The sequence below is a fragment of the Thunnus thynnus genome, chromosome 20 (assembly GCF_963924715.1).
Source record: "Thunnus thynnus chromosome 20, fThuThy2.1, whole genome shotgun sequence".
NCBI classification, from domain to species: Eukaryota; Metazoa; Chordata; class Actinopteri; order Scombriformes; family Scombridae; genus Thunnus; species Thunnus thynnus.
In genome coordinates this window covers 10,554,502-10,571,988 of record NC_089536.1, presented here as the reverse complement: position 1 = coordinate 10,571,988, position 17,487 = coordinate 10,554,502, and the positions used below count along the sequence as shown (strand labels likewise).

At 41.0% G+C, this 17,487-nt stretch overlaps 1 protein-coding gene across 1 annotated transcript in view; it reads right to left on the bottom strand.

Moving 5' to 3' along the window:
- Positions 1–17,487, bottom strand: part of adam12 (ADAM metallopeptidase domain 12) — a 77,413-nt gene that overhangs the window by 38,214 nt on the left and 21,712 nt on the right. The gene's annotated exons all lie outside the window — the stretch shown is intronic.

Here is a 17,487-nt window from a genome sequence, read left to right as displayed (position 1 = left end):
AGCTGTAGGCATCAAGAAAGAAAATAGATAAAAAAAGGGGCTGCTGTGACGTATTCAATTAAACTGCTTTCACACCACATGCAGGCACCGTGAACAGGCATTCAATATCAATCCATTCTCATTCCCTGTGATGCAGCAGAACAGTAATTAGCTTACATATTTTACTGACAATACTGCAGCAAATAATAAGCAGATGAACATAATAATATAATCTGACAAAAATGGCAATAGTGAGATTGTGTTGACAGGAAAACTATGAAGAAATCATTTTAAGTTACAGATGGGAATCAATAACCCTATAAAGTGACTCTCTGAGGTTACCCAGTGATCCATTTACAGTTTATGTCTAGAGAGGACAATAAATCAACACAGCAAATCTTTGCTGCAGGCTTTCTTCCTCCCTCTGTAATAATTGGTGAAAGTGCAGAATAAATTCAGGGGTCGATACCATGTGGGACTGTGGAGATTACCACAATACCTGAGTAATAAGGTACCTAACCCTTTTTTCCCTCTAATTTCGACCAAGTGCTCACTTATTTCCATCACAGCGAACTCAGTTTTGTCATTACTGCTTCACAATCAAAGCTTTCGACCAGCCAACCACTGTAAGGCTTTTATAGTGAAGCTGCAGCTTCCTGTACTATCAGTTAACATGATGTTAGCGGGTGGGTGCCAACCAAGCAACGACTACCACTGCTTGAGGCTGAAGCCAATGAGAAAGTACCTCAAAGTGCAGTACCACCTACGGCCACTAGATGCTGGGTCCAATTGACTCCTACTCAAAAAAGCATCAACTTCTCTCTAGAAATACTAAGTCAGTCATTTTTTTCACTGTCATTATGGTCTCAATCATTAAATTCAGGCCCTATAATAAGTGGTGATTTTTGGAAATTATTGCTCTGTATAAGATTTGAAGACTTATAGTAGCTTTGATGTCTGCCGTGTGGGTTTTGATTGACAGCTGTGATTGACAGTTCACTCTCCTGCTGCTCTCCCTGGCTCCGGGACTCGCACTTGTTGGACTATTGTTGAAATATTTTGGTAAGTTTATGTTACTTGATTATGATACCTGCCATGTTAGAACAGTTTAGCTAAAGTAGCTAACAATGGCCCAGTGTGCCTAGTAAGGCAGCGTTCTTCGTCCATTTTATATGCAGTCCATGGTGCAAAATATGCCTTTTTGTAATAAAGATGTGGATCTTTGAACGATTCTTGTGTAAAATTTTAAATATTGCAGGGAGAAATTATAAAAGAAGAAGAAACAGCTACAATGAGCTACCAACACATCACCAAGTTAAGCAATACTTTTTACTGTGTTAGTGTTTTATGGAAAACAACTGACATTGTACCCATATCTGGAGATCTGATGACAGTTGTTTGTGGGTGGCTATGGTACATATGTGGGAATTTGTCATGCATGTTAAATACATTTTTTAAAACTTCAGGTATATCTTCGCTGAGGGACATGTATTTTCAACTGTCTCACTGGCAAAGTTTTTTTCACCAATAAATTGGTAAATATGTTTCCTCCTGGGAGCTTCAGAGCTATGAGGAAGAGATTTCAAAACAGAAGTACTGTATTTGGAATGTGTTTGGAAAATACTAAACATACAGATGAACATCAGAGAGGTAGATTGTGCTACAGGAGTAGCTTGAAAAGTTTCAATGGACATTTTGTTGCTTTTCTTTTGTGCTGTGGCTATGGGTCACAATTAGTGACCCATAACCACAGCACATATTATAGCTGTTACTATTGCGAATTCAAGCACACCACAGCTGCCCACCTTCAAGAAGCAGCTAACCACAAAACTTTTAGAGCCTCTTGTAACCTTTTCTGGTGATTATTTGATTTATGATTGAGTACTGTAAATCACATACTCACTGAGCTGTGCTCTCCTATCACCATGGTGTCAAAAAAAATCTATACTGTCACAGCCCCACTACAATGTTGGCTGCCCCTCTTGTCACCCACAAAGGTTATTGAGGATCCATCCTCTTTCTGGCAGAGGGAAGGACACTCAGCTGGAGGATGAACAGCAGACAGAGAGATCACCATATGAGCTGAGATCCAAAAAAGCAATGTGGAACCCTCCTGGGTAGATTATTACAGCATGAGCATGTGTATTTATGTACATGTTTTGTGAGGAAGAGAGTGTCTGTGGCCTATGTGTGTATGTACATACTGTAAAGCGATACTAATGAACACTACAGGACACCAGCAGATGGTTGGCTGGTGCTAATCCACAGCAGAGGAAGAAACCTCAGCAGGCAGCTGGATTCTCTTACTGACCTCACCGCTGACAACTCAGCTGGGAGTGTCAGCTGTAACAACCCGGGGATGGGGCTTATTTTGTTTGGGAGCTGTCAGCGTGAGACACAATGCTTCCCCGCCCTCTACTCCTCTACAGAGCCAAAGAGCTGGTAATAATCATTGGATCAAAGCGAGGCCAAAGAGTAGAGAGAGCCAAATAAAATGATGTGTTTCTTCAGTCTTAATTAGGTCTGTGCTCTCAGTCGGACACACAACCTCAACATCTGCCCACAACAGACAATTTAGAGTGGTGAGTGAGTGTGTGTGTATGTCTCTGCTCACCGCTAACGCTCCAGGAGTGTGCGGGTATGAAAGAAAATGCTGCAGACACCCATGTGTCATCCACATGTTTCATTTAGTGTTTTTTTGTGACTTTCAGTGGGTGAGCACTGGGGTTTAGTGTCTTGCTCAAGGACATTAAGAGGACATTAAATCTTGTTGCATTACAACAAAGGCATTAGTATGCCACCAGACACATTTCCTACTTTCAAGTTAGCCCTCAGTTTCTATTCATTTTAATCGACTCCCTCAAGTGTTAAAGCATTCTCGAATGTAATGTTGCTTGATTACAATACTTGCCCTGTTAGCACAATTTAGCTTAAGTAGCTAACATTAGCTCAAGTAAGCTAGGGTTCACTTTGATCCGAGGCATGTGGGGCATGTCTCCAGAATGTAAAAGGTGACACCCTGCACTCTTTATTTGGAAAGTCTTGGCTCCAAACAGAAAAAGATGCAAACCAGTCTATGATTTAGATATAAATTCATTCCATTTAAGGTATGTTTAACTGCTCATTGATGCCATGTTCTTCCTCCAGCCGGAGAAAATTAAGTTTACCCTTAGAAGGTAAATGGACTCTTTCTATAAGAGGTGACAGCCTTTTCTAGCACACTTCCAGAGCCTGTCCACACTCCCTTTGGATCAATGACTACTCTGACTGTTTGCTATAACCAAATATTTGTACTGGTGTCTTCATAGTGTTTGATGATGTAATCATACTTTATATCTTGTACATTATTCCACTTGATTTGTATGCTTTTGTTTGGATACTGACTTTTCCCCTCAGTTTTTAAATGTGTTTATTTTATTGAAAGGTGTGGTCAGGATAGAGGCGCATTCCTGTTGGGTTAGACCGAGCAAGTCTCACCTCTCTGTAAGTGAACTTTCTCACTGATAGTTTAATTCAAAACAAAGATTGACTGACCTACAAATTGGGTAAGACAAACTTTTTCTGAACCAGGACTGGAACCAAAAAGTTGCCCTGAGATCCATTCTAGTAGAAAACACCGTCCATGTGCATATCATAATATAATAATTGGAATTCTTGCACTGTAAGCAAGAAAACTCACTAGCTAACACAAAGCATGACAGAGGAAGAAAACTGAAAACAGTTCTTTACTTCTTTGCTCCTTGTACATGTATTCCCCATTATTCCTGCAAACTATACTACTGTAGACCAATTCTTTGACTGGTATCCTATATGCCTACAGTGCCAACCCACTGGATATGTAACTGACTTGAATGACTCATCACTAGCATTCCCAGGCTGGTAACTCACATAGTTAGTAGCTTCATAGCATACTACATAATGGGTGCCAAGATTAGATTGACTCCTGGCAACGGTGGTTAACACTTTTACTTTAATGAGGAAAGCATTATGCAAATGTACACTGCAGAGTTAGGGGGAATTCAAGTTCAAACTCAGGTTTGAACTCAAACAAACAAACCCGGAGTGCAATCGGACTGAGATTATGTTCACTGAAATGAATAAAACTACTGGCTGCCTGAAAGGAAGGAAATCCATAAACCGCCAGATATGAGCTTGCATAATGCAAATTGCACTACACACATACACACACACACATAAGCAAGCATAGAGAGGAACACCAGGAGTACCATTTGCAACACAGAGTGAGCAAAATGTGGATACACATGGACAGAAAAGCTCTCACTGCAGGTCACCCAGCCAATAAAACATTATTTCTTTATTTATTTGATAATACTTGAGGGTGAATCCCTTCTTGCCGAGTGATGAACCATCAGCCAACTACATTCTGTGTCTAATTCCACAAGCTACCCACCCCACATGGCAACGGCAGCTCACTGTTTATCAATCAGTGGGAAGTTAATGAGGCATGGGGAAAGAGAGGGGACAGGGGTTCACACCCCCCGTTTAAAATGCATTACCCACGGGACGGGCCTCCAGCAGGGCTCCGACTGAATGACAGTAAAGTCGGCGTTGGGGAGAGGCATCATGAGTCACCAAGAAGATGCCACGTTCTGGCTGTTAATGCCAAAGAACCTGTCCCAAGTGTAGACAGGCTGACAGCCAAACAGCCACAATAACTGCCAGTGTGAGTCAACAAGAAGGAGATATGGCTGAGATTTGTGCCACTGCCGCATGAACTTGTCTTAAAAACTCTGATGGAAAAATATTTAACTTCTCTGCGTCAGTTAGACAGGTACAATACCCATAATTACAGTTATGTTTACATCTTGTCATGCTGTCTCCAGGCTGAACGAGACAAAATACCTTTTTGAAAGAAAATATATTAAGTGAGGGAAAGAGTTAGATTTGCCTGTCAGTAGATTTGACAACACAGACAGAAAGACAATGAAGTCACTTCAAACTAATCCTGAATGCCAGCAACTAAATGCCACTTCTGTTCATTTTGCATTAAATTATCATATTTTTTTTCTGTTGTATCTCTGTTCGATATTGTCAGCCCCTTCTGTCTGTCTTTGTATAGGGAAATAACAGCAGGATTTATGCTATGTCTTATCTAAATGGAATAGATTCACATACAGAATTAAATGTCACAGCTAACCATTCAAACACATTCTCTATCGTGAATGCTCTAATTGAGAAAATACGGCCACGCTAACCTCTGAAAATTAATGTCTTTGGTGATTTATCAGCAAATTCCATCTTTCTTTTACATGTGGTCCCAATTGTTAGTGTTTATTCTGCTTGTATGTAAGGAGAGTAAATGGAGAGGTGTGTGAGATATATTAATTGCAACGGGCTTGATGAATTGGAGTTAGTCTCTAATCAATCAACAGCAAAAGGGAGGTCTCATTTGTAGGTGAGTGCTGACATGACCTAGAAAAGAAATCCCAAAATGTCGAACATTCTACCTGGCAATCATGCTGGAGGAAGTATTTCTCAGCGTTTTATATGTTAACAAACATCGGTTTTCCATTGATTATGACATACGATGGTACATGTAAGTCCTGCACAAATGGTGATGTGATTATGGCAATAACTACACATCAGAGTATACGGACATGAGGCGAGCTAAGCTGAAGTCATGCACGGGTCATAAAAACACATTCTCAATGGGAGAGAGGAGAGTTCAGACTGCTTGGGACACTTTTGATCAACTCTTGGAGGAAAAACAAAGCGCTGAATTGATTATGTGACTGCGAGCCAAGAAAAGAAACGGAAATCTTATTGTGAGAAAGAAAAGCATTCCCTCAAAACTGTTGTCAGGTGGCTTAAAAATGGAGTCGCAACCATGGGGAAAATTACAGGATAGTAGAGCCAATGCGTATCATAGAATATAAAATAGACCATGTTTAAGTCAGTCGTCACAAATGGATTTTCAACTTCACGCTCTGAAAAAATCTCCCTCTTCTCTTGATAAGGTGTCAAACTAGGCTGTAAGTATACTTGAGCAAAAAAAAAAAAGTACACAATCTGTGACAGTAATAGAAGCGCTTTAAAAAGAACATGAACTTCCTTTTTTGGAGAACACAATCTTAATTGACTTGCTATGACCAGTACATTGACACCACAGTCTTCATTACCATTGTTGGAATACAAGTTGGATCAATGTGCAGTGATTTCCCAGTCACAGGCTCCGATATGTCTCATTAAACTCAGACAACCTAATCAGGGACTTCTGGACAAATCCTAGAGTTAACTATGATAAATGAGAAGCTAGGCATTAGGCCTCTGGAGAGCAAGTAGCTCACTAGTGCTTGTAAGCCCTGTTCCATAACGGAAAATTATTCAGAACAGATGTAAATATAAACATTTAGCGCAGATGAAATCATCAAAGAAATACGTTTCTTGTAAAACTTAATCTAGGAGCTCCAATTAGTACATTACATTTCAATGGAGAGACTTGTGAGGCAATGTGGTAGTAATAATGTCCCCCTGCTTTTATGTGGCAAGTGGCAAGAACCCAGCTTCACTTGGAAAAAGCGGGGAGAAAGTGGGATCATGTGCATGAAAACCCTACAATAGTGCAACCCCCCCCCCCAGGCCAAAAAAACCTTGTCTCTGTCTTAGAAACATTTTTTCCAGGAGCGAGGGAAGAGGGCCAGTCTTCCTGGCTGTGATCTGTCTGACATCAGGTACTGTTGCAGGCCAGTGCCAAGTAGAGCAGAGAAGCAGAATTCCCCCTGCTTACCCTGAGCTCAATGCAACTCCCAGTCTTTCACGAAGCATGTCATGAACAGAGCCGTTAGAGCATGCCAGCCAATGATTTCTGCTCAAGGAGGAGGGAGGAAGGGGGGGAAAAAAAGAGCAAAAAAAAAAAAAAAAGTCAAGGCAGATGGTTTTGACTTTATTTATATAAGCTGCCATGTTCAGTTGGGAGCTAACACGCAGCTCAGTGGCGCCCCTGGCTCAATGATCGACTCTCAGTCCAGCAGCAAAGACATCAAGGCAAAAATACAAAAAAATGTGTTTTGTAGCCCGTGTCAAAACAGCCAGTTGTGTTGAACGTGCAAAAATGAGAGCTTCTCATGTTTATTTTACACAGAGAAAGCAGGTCGGGCTTTATCCTGCTTCAAACTCATCATAACAGCCTCATTATGATTCTTTACACCTGCGTGGCATCCCACAGTGGTTAATTGGTCAGTGAGATGGTCAAACAGAGTAGCCATTTGCAGCAGTGGCACGCAATTATTGCAATGACTGTCACTTAGAGATTGATGTGGTTAAGCCCAAGGAATGCCCTGTGAAATCAATAAAGTGTCATCTCTGTGTAATGTCTCTGTGATGGATGAATCCACGGGATCCCAATTACAGAGACGGGATGATGAATTCCACCCCGACAATGGAGAAGATAATTGGAATTAGGGCTGAAATGCAACACTAATCTTTGATAAAATGCTAAGATAATGATGCAGACTATACTGAGATACACATAAGTCTTTTAATAACTATTAAAAAATAGAGTATGTTTTCATTTCATTTAAAGTGTAAAAACAGAGAAGATGCTCCGATAACCAAAATTATTTAGAAATAAAAAACACTTACATCTGATAGAAGAAGTGAGCCATGTTCACTTCTACAACTATGCAGCTAAAAAGACTAAGTTTGTACATCAAAAAAGACAATGTGATCAGTGGACCAAAAAAATAGAGAAAAAACAGATTTGCTGGTTAGCACCCTCCCATCTCCAGGAATCATCTTGTGGGACATACACACAGGAGGTCTGCCCTCACCAGAATAACAACAGCATTGGTCATTTGTTTAAATGCTTAAAAAGACCAATGTTTATGTTTATCCGTCAAGCAAGCTCTAATCGTTGAGAGAATAATGACTCGGTGCAAGTGGCGTGATACTGATACCACCACAAAAGCTCTTAAGCAGGAGGTCGGAGTGAATGTTGCATGACCACGATCTTTCTCTACTCTTAACAAAGTTGTTTCGGTTGCCAAGGCATTAACCAAACCGCAATCACAAAGCAAGCAGATCAGGAAACACTCTTAGATCACTTTTGGAACAGCCATGTGGGTCGTTTTTTGCAAGGCGCATAGAAATTTACATTTAGGTATGAGGACTTGTTTTGCATCCTGTGTCACATTCGGCACATGTGCTGCTGCCTCACCACATTATGGGAACACTTTGTCTCTCATTGCACCACAATGCAGTGTGGAGTGACACATAGTCCAATCATTCCAGTCTGACAAGCACAATGAAACCTTATTAAAATGATAAAAAGCCATGTTTGTTTGACATTTCATTGGTTGGCTGATTCTACGACTCATTTCTAGACACGGGCTCTTTTGTAAGAATCGCAAAAGCATGACTTCAAACTGTCTTAACACAGGATAACTAAAAGAAAACTTTGACTCAGATAGTAGACTGCTGCCTTTACTCATAATTGTCAGTTCCCTCTTTTGTCTCTTTGCCTGTTGTCATTTGTCGACATTGTAACATCACATCTGGCTCTCATGTGTTTTGCTTACACCACAGAGTCTGTCACCCCAAGGCATGCATGTACACACCAAATGGGACGAATGGTGTCTATGACAACCATCACCCTACAAGTCGCTCGTTCATGGGTTACAGCAGGGCAAGTCTCTCTTACTTCTTCTAAAAAGACATTTATTGTCATTTTATTGCCCATGATATCACCGATCCCCAAGGGTTCGGGGAAAAGTAATCACATGTGACTAATCAAAGACAGTTGATGGGCACAGTTGGAACTCTAAAATGCTCCACTTCAGGTCAAGTGGAATATGAAGCTTACATTCCTTATGCTTGTAATTAAGCAAGTGATTGTGACTAAATTTAAGCTGAAGGAAAACAAATAAAACAGATAAATCCTGGCAGTTTGTCTAAGGTGGATGTTTTTTTTCCCCCTCTTTCTTTTTCGTGGCATGGCCCAGTGACACTGTTATCTGAAACTAATTATTCCGGGTGCCAAAGCAGCAGTTTCTCAAATCGCCTTTGTTGCTGTGGATCACTGGAGGGGAGATCCTTCATCCTGCTTTCTACTCCTATCTGCCCCCGGGGCTTCTGTTCCTCTGTGGCAGAGAGCGTGCCTCTGCTCTGCCTCTTCATCTCCCTCAGGACAAGCTCCGGTTGTGTGTGTGTGTGTGTGTGTGGGGGTGTGTGGGAGAGATGGAAGGAGAGAGTGCGTCCCTGCTCGTATGTAGGAATGACTACATGTGATAGTACCTCGGCATAATTTATGCTTGTCTGCGTGGGTGTGTATGTACGCATGTATGTGTGTGCTTGTACACACACAGGCATAGCTGCCTGTGCTGTTTCCACAATGCAGATTGTGTTTGTGTTCCACACACAGCAGCTCACAGCTTATAATATACCATGCAACACATTCTTTTCTTTCAACACCATCAGCAAACCACAACACTCCCTGGCTGATTTCCAGTCAACTTATTCAACTCTCAGTGCACCCTACATTGGAAAGTCAGTAAGGCATTATAGAACTGTAATGCCTTCCTGGAGTATTTAGCAAATTCTGAAACAAAATTTTAAGTGTTGGTTTACCAGTAGTTCCTTTTTCACTGGAACTAATTTCTACTAAAAACAGTCTTTAAAAAATCTGCTGACAGTGAGGTCTGTGGGTTTTCCAGAGTAACAAGGACACTGTGTCAGGCAAGAGATGCTGAATTTAAATAATTTTTTTATATTACTGTGGGCACCACAAACAAAATCTAACTTACCTCCATTCTATTGAAGCGGAGATTGAAGGATAGATACCTCAGACCCTGGGCAAATAAAACTATCTGCATGGCAAGATAGAAGCAAATGAGAAAATCTATTTTTTGTAGTGTGGGTGAACCAACCCTTTTAGACACATTTTGATATTCATGTCCTCTAGCCTGTAGCAAAATCAGGGAATACTGAAAGCCTACAGATGGAAATTGACTAGATTTATATTCCCTTCTGTGGATACATTCCAAGTGGAAACAATAATCTTTATGTGCAGCTTCAAAACAATTAATTGCATCACAACTTCTCTGTCTGTTTTTCTACATCTTTTTTTAATCATTATGTGGGTTAAGGCTGAGAATGGGAGGAGGGACTGAGGAAGGGGTGAATGCAAAGTCATTTTCAGAACGGGTCATGCTAATGCAACAGCTTTGAGCTTTCCTATTAATTCAAATGCTTTGCAAAGAACTGGCCCAAGGCCCAAAGCTCATGCATCTATATTCATTGCAACCTAGTGCTTGAACTAATGAGCGACTAGGGAACTTCAAACAATCAAGCCTATCATTCTTTTCACAAGGTAAACGTGCACACAAAAAAGCAGCATTTCAATTAATTAAACCTGTCTGTACTTATACGCCCTCCCCCCCTTTTTTTTTCCTGTCCTTCTCCCCGCCTTGCATGCCTTCGGGGAAATCAAACAATTAAGAACTGAATACAAATTTACTCTCCCTCCCTTCATGTCTTTCACTCCTCTGATTGTGTCAGTGAGGGAGATGTCCTCCTTCTTTCTAATAAAAGTGTGATTTTGATGTATTAGGTGGGTTTGGTTGTGCACCCTGACCCAGCGTTCTCTTAGGAGATGATTGACAGCTGAGAATGTGCAGACAACACCGAGAGAGGAGGGCTACAAGATCAGAGTTGGAGGAGACAGAACGAAAACAACTCAATTATTTAAAGAGAAATTAATCTTGCAAGGTTAGAATCCACATGCGTTTGCAGCAGGTGTTGTCTGTACTACGACGAGGAATTAAATGTCCAATTTATTAAGCAACACAATACGTTTATCAACTGCTGTGCATTCATAAATTGCTACCAGCGTTCATTAAAACTGACTTCCGCAGTGAATGCTGACAAAAGACTGTGTTATGTTATGCTTCTTATGCATCATATCACCGTTTCTAAAGTTGGTGATTGATTTCCCAATAGCGTTCTGGTTGCTCGTCGATCATCCGTGGTCCATTGATCCCTGGAAGGAATATTGCTCCTCATGTTCAGCTGATGCACCCAGGACGTGGAACATTATTGGCTTTTTCTGACAGACTGTTTGTAGACATCACATCATACATCAGAGCATGCAGATGGAGCACACAACTGGGGCCCGTTCATTTTACGGCATCGCTGATCTATCGAGCATTAAGACAAGGTGAGCATGGTCGATTTGCACCAACATACAGCACCATCAGTGTATTCATTTTCATTGGTATTTTGAACAAAATCAATCGCCAGACCAGGGTCATAGCCAGGGTTGTAAAAATTCTGTGTCTCCCCAAACTCACAACCACATAAATCCCCTCTCCTACCTGACCAGACACCAAAACAAAAAGCCTCTAAAATTTTAGAATTTTTGGATTTTTCATATTTATCAAAATGAAGGTGTTTGCTGTGCAGTTTCAAAGTTTTATTCAAACTGAATATTTTATTCATCCATTAATATAACAGGAATCAGCCTCCAGTATCAAATACACATCATGACACATTACTAGGATGATAAGGGAATAGTTAATACGTTTATTCAATTTCTCGCCATTGGTTAAATGAGAAGATTGATAACACTTTCATATTTGTCTGTATAATATGAAGCTGTAGCCATCAGCTGGTTAGCTTAGCTTAGCAAAAAGACTTGAAACAAGGGGAAACAGTTAGCCTGACTCTGTCTGAATGTAACAAAATCAGACTGCCAGCATGTCAAAACCTAATTAATTATCATGCTATATCTTGTTTGTTTAATCAAAAAAAAAAAAGTGTAAAAATGACATTTTGTGGTTTTACATGGGGTCATGTGCGGGACTATTTCTTGGCTGGCCGCAGTGACTTCCTGGAGTCTCTGCTGTTTGCCTGGCAACCATGATGTTAACGACACGATTCCAGACTGCTGGCTCTAGCTCTTTATTGAACTGACACACATGAGAGTCGTATCAATCTTCTCATCTATTCTTGGCAAGAAAGTGGATATGAATATTTCCCTAAACGTCAAACTATTCCTTTAAGTCCCTCCAGGTTGCGAAAACCCCCACTTTTTCTGAAAAAATACAGAGGACATGTCCTCATTGTCCTCAATAATAACTATGTTCCGCCATCAGACAACTGGGTCTACTACTACCCAATATGCTTTTTTGTTTTTCAAGAAAGACAACCTCTATAGCTTTTCTCTCGCCTCATGTGTCACCAAATTTTAAAGGGAACTGTGACATGGACTCGGGCTTTGATTCCATGGGGTCCCTGCACCCTGAAGCAGTCCACAGCCTCTTTATCAAACCCTGGCAGTTCCTATTGTTGTTGGCAGCTCACCCCTGTCCCCAGCGCTAGAGGGATTAGGTGAGAGTGAGTGAGGAGGAGTAAGGAGGCCAACCAAAGGAGACCCTGCCATGTTCCATACCCCAACAGGGAGTTATTATAAGTTGCTGACGGCAAGAAAATAAGTGAGAAGGGAGAGAGATGGAGGCAGGTAGACAGAAGAGGAGGGGGACTGCTTTCACACCTCATCTGACAAAGCAAAAACACCAGAAACCTCAACTCCAGTCATCACACATACTTCCCCTGCCTCCGTCTACTCCCTGTGTGTCCATCTCTCAGCACTGTGGGGCCTCAGACTCATAACCTTAATGACGGGTAGGATGGGAAGCCAAACGCATCTGCTTTCTGCATGACATGGAGACACGGGAAGACTCTGTGCTCCAGGTCTCTGACTTTCTCTGCACCATTTCCTTTTATCACTAAGCTAAATTTAGCGATGAAAGAGGCATCCGAACTCTAACTCCTACACAGGTTTCCCATTAAGTCTCGTGTGAATTTGGAGTTTTAAACGAGTCAAAAGCAGGAAGACAAAAGGAAAAACGGGGATGAATTCACCATTGGAGAGCATCAGCAGCAGAGATGCTACCTTTTAGGGCAAGAGGAGGAAACTGCTGCTGGAGGTCTTTTTTGCTGTGCTAGTCAACTAGAGCGGATGCTGTTTTTGCTTTCCATCCAGCTTTCTTTTTTCACAAGGACACTGCTCTGCGTGAGGGCAACAGAAGGAGGAGCAAAAACTCCTGGATCAGCTGAAAGAGACGGGTTTCCTTCAACCCAAATCTGACTGTCTGACTGATGACCACGCGTGGCTTCCTTGCTCAGTCAGTGACCCCACATGCAGGGAGTGCTGGTCATAGGAAGGTCAGTGGACTGTGAGAACACGGAGAACAGGATGGAGGACAAGTAGAGCGAACATTCCCTCCAAGCTGACACTAAGCTCACACTATCTCCAGCAAGTCTATTTGTCTGTCTGTCAGAGGAGGAGAGGATGGAAGCCAGGACTGTGAGCCTGGGCTGATTATCTTTATGGTCAGCAGCCACAGAGGTCAAAAACTTTGGCTGCTTTTGTTTATTCCCTTTGGCACCCCAGAGCCTTGAGAAAATGAGATTTCACTTGAATTTATGGTCAGTGTTTGCTTAAATGGGTGAAAGGGTGAAAACGTGAGCCAGAGAAACAGACAGAAAGACGGACAATCCGAGGGAAAGAACACACAATAGGAAGTTAGAGACAGCCAGCAGATGCTAAAAGTACCTTTCATTGCTCCATAATGATCATAAATCTCTAATAAAGCCACATTTGTGTATTGTAATGTCAAAGGCATTTCTGGCTATTCATATTCAAATTATTCTGTCTTACACTTCTGCTATTGTTTACAGAATGTAAAAAATGTGTCATTCCTTATAGGCAAAAAATCTAGTATATGAAGACATGGTCTGCGTTTATGCTCTTATAGCAGCATTTCAGCAATACATGGGGCCCTGGAGGTAGTTCATTTATTGTGTTTGTTTATTTCCCCCATGTCTACTTACAACAACTATGACATTATTACAAGCATTTTGGGGATAGAGTGGAAGTCAGCACAGCTGAGTTGTCTGTTTAATTTCGAAATCTAAATACTAACAAAGAAAAGCCGTGAATATGAGAAAGCGTACCAGCGAAATTAAAGAGACCAATTCATAAATGTGGAAGTGATTATCCAGTTGTTACTGCAACAAACCAACAGAGGACAATAGGTGCTTTCCATTGTCGTCTCTGTACTGTTGTATTCATTCAAGTGTTTGTTAAAGTCATTTCAGCATTAACTTTTGTACTTTGTAATGGCAGAATAATCTGAATACTGCTTATATATCTGATTGGGCTACGGTTGAGTCAAGAGCAGACATGGATAAAAAAATGAGGTCATGCTCATATTCAAGGAAAATAATCTCGCTAAATACATTCGCAAGATGGATGGAGAGTTGGGAATAAAGGAAATAATATGTGCTTACACTTTATCAGCCGTCTGGAATATGTTGAAAATTCTCACAATAAATGTTCTTGCAGATAGAGCAAGACATTATGCTCCATTAAATATTAGACAGATGTTATGTAAAGGTCTGAAAATGAGACACATGGCCTAGTCTACCTTCAAGAATCCGTTCATAACTTTTAATGCAATATTATCCTAAAAGACCCATAGGCGTCTGTTTAAAATGACAGACTGGCATTTACAGGGAAGATAAAATGGGTTGTTGTTCAGCCTCTGAATTGTTATATTAACACGACACCAGGTTCATAATAATGCAAGAAAGGGCTCTTAAAAGATGACTCACAACAGGACGTGGGCTGTCTGGCTGTCATGTCTCCCAAGATACAAAAATAGTCTGCTTGTTTCTAAAATCCTGAGCGCTAAACAGCAGCACCCAGTAAATCTAAGCTCCTACGGTCTCTGACAGGCCTGTGGCTGCCTAATGGTTAAAAAAGCAGGTTTGAATTCCAACTGTGGAAACAAAAACACATAGCCTCTTCCTCATCAGCTATCAAGGTGCCTGTGAGCAAGGCACCGACCTCCAGCTGCCTGAATAGAAAAAAGTGTAAACAGGTTTGATCACAGTGACTTAAATGTTACCATTTCAATTATAAATGTATGTACATAGAATTGTGTTCCTACAAGTCCATATAGCCACAGTAATAAACTCAATCAAAAAAAAGAGGGCATCTTTATCTGCAGGACCGTAAGCTCTCTGGTGAAGGTGAGTGATGGCTCATCCCCCAGAGAGAAACTGCTGCATACAGTAGGTTGCAGTTGGCTGTGTACTTTGTGGTTTAGGAAGGGAGGCTGAGGAATAGATCTACCAGCTGGAGTCCTGAGACCCCTGCGGTCCGTCTGGAAAAAGGCTCAGAGTGGAGGGGGGTGAAGACCACTATCGCTGCAGAGAAGGTCCTTCTAAACAGTCTAAACAGTTTCGTATTCAGTCTTTACTTTCCTCATTTTGTACTTTACAGCACTAAAGTTTTCCTGTGCGGTTTGTCACAAACCAGACAAAGTGATGACATCTTGAAAAAAGACCTCTCACATCATAAAATGCCACTTCATTTAGAACATAAGAATGAATACTAAATGTAACTATTTAAATGCTATTTGTTAATTAGCCTGAACAGAAATGGCCAAGTGAGGAGAATGGGAGGTGAGAGAAAGAGAGAAAGTGACATGAGGTGAACTGGTTGAGCTGTATTTGGACTTTGAGCTTTGAAGTAAGCTTGGGATGGAAGGCTTCTAGACCAGTAAAAAAAGAACGTATAAGACACAAAACATAACTTTAAAAGGACACCACGCCTGAGCTCTCAGTCTTCTCCATCCAGAAAGAAAGGACACGGCACTCTAAGAGTTTCCCAGTGTTAATACGTGCCTCCTAATTAATTAGGAACATGGAGGGGCGAGTCCACCTTATTAATTACTGCTCTAAGCTTGAAAATAATTGGAGCTTCTGAGAAGGTAATTCAAAAGAGGGAAGCTCCTTCCAAAAAATTCCCTTTTGAAGGAAGTAGTTAAAAGGCGCAGGCTCTGGACAGCTTGTCTTTGAAACTAATGAATCACAGTATATCATGGCCTTGCAGCCGCAAGGGTAACAAGAAAGGTACAAAGGCTAGAGTTAACCTCAGTGCATCCTTCACTGGGAAATAAGGTTTGGTGGTTCTGAATGAATTTTAGAACATGGTGTGTAATGTGTGTGTGTGTGTGTGTGTGTGTGTGTGTTTGTGTGTGTTTGAATTTTGCTGATGAAAGAAAGTTTTTGTGTATGTTTGTCTGCAGAGGAGAGATGATAAATGAGCACAAATCCATGTTTCTGTGTGTGTTCATGCAAGTTTACTGCATCTGTTCACTGTCTGGACTGAGCCATTTCTGCCTCCATCACAATTACCTTTGCTGTGATATACAGTATACTGTATGTCTGCCCATATCTTATTCGCCCATTATCTACCTGTCCATGTGTCTCTCTTTCTCTGGGAATACTTGGCTAATAGGTCAGTGGACAAGCTGATTATGCACTGACAGGGGATACAGATGTGGCCAGTTGGCTGCAGATAAGATAATCAGGAGCAAGGTTGTAATTAGATGTCATCTCCACAGTGATTACACAGGAGCATGGCATGAAGAGCACATACATGTCTCAAGCGGATGGAAACCTCAAATCACTATATTTATCTTTCAGTCCTCTTCCTTTAACATTTTTTAACTTCTTCCTATCCTCCCTCCCTTCTTATTCTGGGATCGTCTTTATCCACATCCTTCTTATTTCAGCTCTACAATGTTAGGATGTAGGGATGATGGGCTAGCAGGTAGCTATGGGAACTGAGTATTTCATGAAGAGGAAGTATTATTTTTATCAATTTAATCATGAGACAATTGGAGTCTAGACTAGAGGAATAGCAGTTATCGGGTTTCAATTATGTGAAAAAATTACTCATAATTTATAAAAAAGTGTTGAAAGTTTAAAACTAAGATTTGAAAGTCTTTAATGCTCAGTACTTTATATTGTTGGTATGTTATGTAAGGGATTTTGGTTTTAACCTAAGAAATATCTGAAACTGAAAAATAGCAACTCACCACCTAAATGTGATTTCATTGGCCAAACTCATAGTCAGTTAATACAAAAATTCATCGTTAAGAAACAAGCATAAAGTGAAGGAAAGATTATGTTAAATCGCTGCATGGTGCACAAAGTGGTTATTACAGACATTAAAATCTGTAATAAACACATTTTCAACTGTTCAACTCGAATAAGCACGGAGGCCCTAATGAGAAAACAGATTTTTCATCCTGTTTTATTTCTGACTTAATGACTTGAGGGAGGATTTGATACATCCCTCGTCTCACTCCTGGCTTGATGTTAAGAGAAAGGATTTGATACACATGGATGTCTGGGGCTTGACGTTCCTTAAACAATCTCTGTGTGGCTCAGCAGCCGAGGACAATAACTCTACAAAGGAGGTCAAAGACATGTCTTTTTTTCCAGCAAGGCTTGGTTATTTGTGCGGCGTCTTTAGCCCTCTGTTTGCTCAGTTCCCCAGGAGAGGCTGCTTCCTGCCCATGTTTTCAGTGAGACACGAGGACGTCTTCACTGAGAGAAGCAACAGGTCACAGGCCGGCAGCAGTCCAGCCTGAGATATGGGGTCAAATAACATCCCTAAAACCCAATACACAA